Source organism: Chenopodium album, chromosome 3 (assembly GCF_948465745.1).
Source record: "Chenopodium album chromosome 3, dcCheAlbu1.1, whole genome shotgun sequence".
Lineage (NCBI taxonomy): Eukaryota > Viridiplantae > Streptophyta > Magnoliopsida > Caryophyllales > Amaranthaceae > Chenopodium > Chenopodium album.
In genome coordinates this window covers 72,238,824-72,245,122 of record NC_137836.1, presented here as the reverse complement: position 1 = coordinate 72,245,122, position 6,299 = coordinate 72,238,824, and the positions used below count along the sequence as shown (strand labels likewise).

Sequence of the window (6,299 nt, the reverse complement as noted above, 5' to 3'; positions counted from 1 at the left end):
AATTCATAAGTTCATATTTTTAATACTTATGAATTATGATGCATATGTTTCATAATCATATTATTTTTATTTCTTCAATTTTTTATGTTCATAATAAAATGCCTTATGTTCATAATAATATTTTATATGTTCATAATGTAAATATTCATAGTAAATATTTGTTGTTCTCATTAAGTTTGTTTAAGCATATCTTCTCTCTCTTAAATGCATGTGATCATATTTTTTTACGCATATGTTCACCTTTTAAATGGTTATATTCACTTTAAGGAAACCAATGCTTACGTTCATATTTTGAATTGTTATGTTTACTTTCTTAAATGCATATGTTCATATGTTTTATGCTTATGTTCACTTTCTGAAAAGCTAATGTTCACATTTAAGGGAACCTATGCATACGTTCATATTTTGCATGATTATGTAATTATGTTCATTGATAAAAAAAAATGCAGAAAATCAAATGAAATTCATACACAAATGAAATTGATCGAAGCTAAAAAAAAAAAACAATTCATATGAATTCAAAAATCAAATAAACAACCAATTCCATATTGTAAGTAACATATTTTATCGTTAAATCGAAAAAACGAGAAAAATAGAAAAAAAAAACAAAAAAAAAACAGAGGAAAAAGGAATTAAAGAAGGAAGGAGAAAAAATAGAGTATAATTTGTAAATTCAAAGATTCATATATACCTTAATCAATCAAAATTAAGGCACAAAATCGTAATTCACACAAAAATTCATACTTAATAACTACTTTCATGTTGTAAGAAACAAATTCGATCAAAAAAGTGTAAAAAAGGGGTAAAAAAAAAAAAAAAAAAAAAAAACAGAGGAGAGAGAAAATAAAAAAAAATGAAGGAGAAAAATAAAGGGAAGAAACCTAATGTTCACTTTCTGAAAAGCTAATGTTCATATTGTGTTGTTGTTACACCTATTCTTAGTGTGCACCTAAGAATATGTGGGTAGTATCTTGTATTAAGCCCAAGAAATCTAATCTGGTACCATGTATTAGGCCCAAGAAATCTAATCAGGTACCTTGTATTAGGGCCTATAAATTTGATCTGGTACCTAGTATTAGGCTCCAGAAATCTGATTTGATACCTTGTATTAGGCTCCGAAACTCTAATCTGGTACCCTATATTAGGCCCCGATCTGATCTGGTACCTAGTATTAGGCCCTCAAAACTATGACCCGATTGCTTGTATTAGGCCCCGAAAATATGACATGGTAGACTATATTAGCCCCGGAAAAAGTATCATGGTACCCTTCAAGAACACCCAATAATAACCGTCAGCAACTGTAATCAACCCCTTTTTATACAACTATTCATGGTGATTTTAATGAAAGACTGGTAAGTGTCCTGTATAAGTTGGAAATTTGATTTGTTCAATTGTTCATCCATAAATTAGATTTTACGGGGAAAAAAAAACCTATAGCAATAATATACCTACCTTAAAAAATTGGTCATAGTGCTATATATCATTGTCCATGAATCCGTATAAAATTATATATGAAACAGGATGAAAGGTTAAATATGTTTGCAAATTAGATAGTAAATAATAAAGTGAAATGGGTATAAATTAAAAACAATTAGGCAAAATGTTACCCACATTTAGTACCGTAATTTAGTATAACTGACCACATTGGTATAAAAGTTAGCAGCCTTAGCACCTAGGTGACATATTGATATAAAAATTAACGCCGGCGATAAATTGGTATAAAAGCTAACAAATAACGACAAATTGGTATAAAAATTAACAAATGTGACATTTTACCTTTTTTTTGTTGGAGTAAGTGCTTAATTATTATTTTGGTTTTAATTTTTGATTTTTTTTTTGTTAATACTCATTTAATGATAAATAATTCTCTTCTCAATGGCCATGCAATTAAGATAAAAAATCTATCATATGACAAATAAATTTTATAAAATAAATGTTCATTTTCTTTTATAATTAATACAAATTTTTGTAATTGTTTAGTTGAATAAAATGTTCGTTTTTATAGTAAAGGATGTTCAAATAACATTAGCATTTTGTTCATTATTAAAAAAAAAAAAAAAAGCATATTGTTGATTTATTTAATTGGTATTAAATCATATAATTTAGCGATTTGCAAAATATCCATTCAAGAAATTGAACAAATTAAGATATTTCACTTGAAGTTTTAAAAAATATTGATGAATAAACAACATTTAGTTTCATAATCTCTTTTACTGGTATATTATAAATGTTCAATTTTTTTTTTCTAATAAATGCTCATTTTTGTTGGGGAGGACCAGCTAGCTATGACTGATCTCGAGACCAGCTTAAAATTTGCGATATGACAGCTCTAATGACATGTACTATATTTTATTAAACTTTATTTGTTAGATATAATTAATATTTTTTTAAAAAAAATTATTAAAATTTGGGCTTACTATGCGCCATCTTGTTGCATAGGAAATTAAAAATTGGAGCCATCTTATTCTTCAAACCCCGCAAATTTTAAGATGCACCACGCATATACTTTTGAACAATCAGTAAAAAAATCTGAACAATTGCAAATTTTGAACATGTAGTAAAAACATCTGAACATCGCAAATTTTGAACATTTAGTTAAAAAATCTGAACAATTGCAATGCATCATGCCTATACTTTTGAACATTTAGTAAAAGAAATCTGAACAATCAAGAATTTTGAACATTTAGTTAAAAAATCTGAACATCACAATTTTGAACATTTAGTAAAAAAAATCTGAACAATCGCAATGCACCATGCCTATAATTTTGAACTTTTAGTAAAAAAATATGAACAATAAAATATTTTGAACATTTAGTAAAAAAATCTGAACAATCACAACTTTTGAATTATTACGAGTCAGACAAATTTTGAACTGACTCGTAATAATTCAATAGTTTTGTAATATAAACTGAACATTTAATGTATACAAAATGAACATTTCTTGATAAAATATGAACATTAAAATTGCATGTTTATGTTCAATTTTTGTGACGTGTTCATATTCTTTTTACTAAATGTTCATTTTTTGTAAAATGTTCAATTTTTTTTACTAAATGTTCAAAAGTATAGTCGTGGTGCACCTATTTCTAGGTGCACCATGTTGCACATAATACTAATTGTTCAAACCCATGATTCATGAACCTCTTTTTAAAAAATGTCAAAAAGTACCAAATCAAGACTTTTATTAAAAGGGCTCAACGGCCCATAAGAGTATGAATCAATTACCTTCCCCCAAGTGAAGGCACAAGCCGCACGTGCCAAAGGAGCCATGCAAATGTCTTCCAAGAGCGTGCAAAATAAATGCATAATAATAAAATAAAAATAAATAAATTTAAAATAAATAAATAAGCTAAATCTTCTTCCTCTATCAATATGAAATCTTTCATGTCAAAACAACCAATAATTCAAAACCAGGTATATTCAACATTAATTAATGTGAAGCATTTTTATCATAACATTTCAAACACAAATTTATGCATGTAGATATTAAAACAAACCATAATATCTCGTGAAAGTCCTAAGCAAAATTCCTAGATTATTACCTCAGCTCCCTCCCAAAGATCCTCGTGAGGTAGAGCTCTGCTCTTCCTTGTACTTTCACGGGTTTCATATTCTTCTCTGAGCATTTTTGAATTCTCGACGTACCGGCCCCTTTAAATACCCCCCGGAAATCCACCATTAAGCACCATGAACCACAACCCCAACACGAGTTTTAACCATAAACATACTCGAAAATGGCATCACCACCAAAAACTCTGCTTTTTCTATCAACCCTTTTACTTTGTTTGGTTTCTCTTAGTGCCCTTTTACCCCTCCAAACCTACATTGTACAACTACACCCACAAAGTGAAACTGCTGCTTCTTATTATACTTCTAAGCTTGATTGGCACCTCTCTTTCCTCGAGAGAACGGTGTCTGTAGAGGAAGAGGCTGATCATAATTCTCGCCTTCTTTACTCTTATCGGTCAGCAATAGAAGGGTTTGCAGCTCTTCTCTCGGATTCTGAGGTAGAGTCCTTAAGGAGAATGCGTGATGTCATTGCGGTTAGACCTGATAGGAGGCTTGAGCTTCATACTACTTACTCCTACAAGTTTCTAAAGCTTGATGCTCCTAGAATTGGGGCTTGGTCTAGGACTGAGTTTGGGAGGGGGTCGATCATTGGTGTATTGGATACTGGTGTTTGGCCTGAGAGCCCGAGCTTCAGTGATCATGGGATGCCGGCACCTCCTAGGAAATGGAGAGGGGTTTGTCAAGAAGGACAGAACTTCAATGCTTCGAGTTGCAACAGGAAACTCATTGGTGCTCGGTTCTTTATCAAAGGTCATCATGTGGCTAATTCACCGCTATCACCAGAAATAAACCCTGAGTATGTGTCTGCCCGTGATTCTTCTGGGCATGGGACCCACACATCATCCACGGCTGGGGGATCACCGGTCCCAATGGCAAATTTGCTTGGCAATGGGGAAGGGATTGCACAAGGGATGGCCCCAGGAGCCCACATTGCCATCTACAAGGTGTGCTGGTTTAATGGGTGCTACAGCTCTGACATACTGGCTGCAATGGATGTGGCAATAAGAGATGGTGTCGACGTCCTCTCTCTTTCTTTGGGAGGATTTCCAATCCCTTTCTATGATGACACTGTTGCAATTGGTAGCTTCCATGCTGCAGAAAAAGGCATTTCTGTCATCTGTGCAGCAGGAAACAACGGTCCTACCAGAAACTCAGTTGCCAATGAGGCTCCTTGGGTCACTACTGTGGGAGCAAGTACCCTTGATAGGAGATTTCCTGCTTATGTCAGAATGGGAACTGGGAGATACCTCTATGGGGAGTCCCTGTTCCCGGGAAATCATTTCCCAGGGGCTGCAAGAGAGCTTGAAGTAGTTTACATAACAGGTGGCGATATGGGAAGTGAATATTGTCTAGAAGGGTCCCTTCCTCGTGAAAAAGTTGCAGGAAAAATGGTGGTATGTGATAGAGGTGTAAATGGGAGAGCAGAGAAAGGTGAGGTTGTGAAAAGAGCTGGAGGAGCTGCAATGGTTCTAACAAACACAGAGATAAATCTCGAGGAAGATTCAGTCGATGCTCATGTCTTGCCAGCTACTTTGATTGGCTTTTCAGAAGCAGCTCAACTAAAGAGTTACATCAACTCTACAAAACGACCAACTGCAAAGATCCACTTTGTAGGGACTGTTATAGGAAGATCAAGAGCACCAGCCGTGGCACGTTTTTCATCCAGGGGGCCAAGTTTGAACAACCCTTCAATCCTCAAGCCAGATGTGATCGCACCAGGCGTAAACATCATAGCTGCCTGGCCCCAAAACTTGGGCCCTTCTGGCCTTCTAGGAGATTCTAGAAGAGTGAATTTTACTGTCATGTCGGGAACTTCCATGGCTTGTCCTCATGTCAGTGGCATTGCTGCTCTTATCCACTCTGCTTACCCAAATTGGTCCCCTGCTGCAGTTAAGTCTGCAATGATGACAACAGCAGATGTAACTGACCATTTTGGGAAGCCAATTATGGATGGAAATATTCCTGCAGACCACTTTGCAATCGGCTCTGGACATATCAACCCTGCCAAAGCGGTTGATCCAGGATTAATCTATGATGTCAGACCAACGGATTACATCACACATCTGTGCAGCCTTGGATACACAAGATCTGAAATTTTCACAATCAGTCGCAGGAACATAAGCTGCAAAGAGATACTGCAGAAAAGCAGGGGGTTCGAATTAAATTACCCTTCAATTACTCCTGTTTTCATAGGCAGGGAGACAGTTAAGGTGATCAGCAGAAGTGTAACTAATGTGGGCAGACCAAATTCCATTTACTCAGTGGAAGTCAGAGCTCCAGAAGGAGTCAGAGTTGTAGTCAAGCCAAAGCGATTAGTATTTCGAAGAATTAATCAAACATTAGGCTATAAAGTCTATGTTATATCCAAGAAAGGAGCAAAGCCGATTAGCTTTTCTCAAGGAGAACTGATATGGGTACACTCACATCGAAACCTTTACAAGGTTAGAAGCCCAATTACAGTGTCTTGGGCAAGCAAGAATTCATAATTGAAGGATGTTTCTCCAGCTTGATCGCCTAGCAGAGACAAACCAATGTGTTTTTCATTGATGATTTTATTGCAGAAGCTACTATGTCACAGTTTCTAGGGTACAGAGTACATTCCTCTGACTTGCTACTGATTCAGAAGGAAATCTAACATGTTCTTTATGTTATCTGAGCTTTGGCCGCAAATTTATGATAGAATTTCTTTGAAGTACAAGGTTACTTCATTTATGTTGGTACTTTATTCT

General features: G+C 34.8%; 1 pseudogene; it reads left to right on the top strand.

Annotated features, from left to right (window-relative positions):
- The first annotated feature begins 3,651 nt into the window (after nucleotides 1–3,651).
- On the top strand, nucleotides 3,652–6,294 carry LOC145624147 (subtilisin-like protease SBT1.2 pseudogene; annotated as a pseudogene).
- The last annotated feature ends 5 nt before the right edge of the window (nucleotides 6,295–6,299 follow it).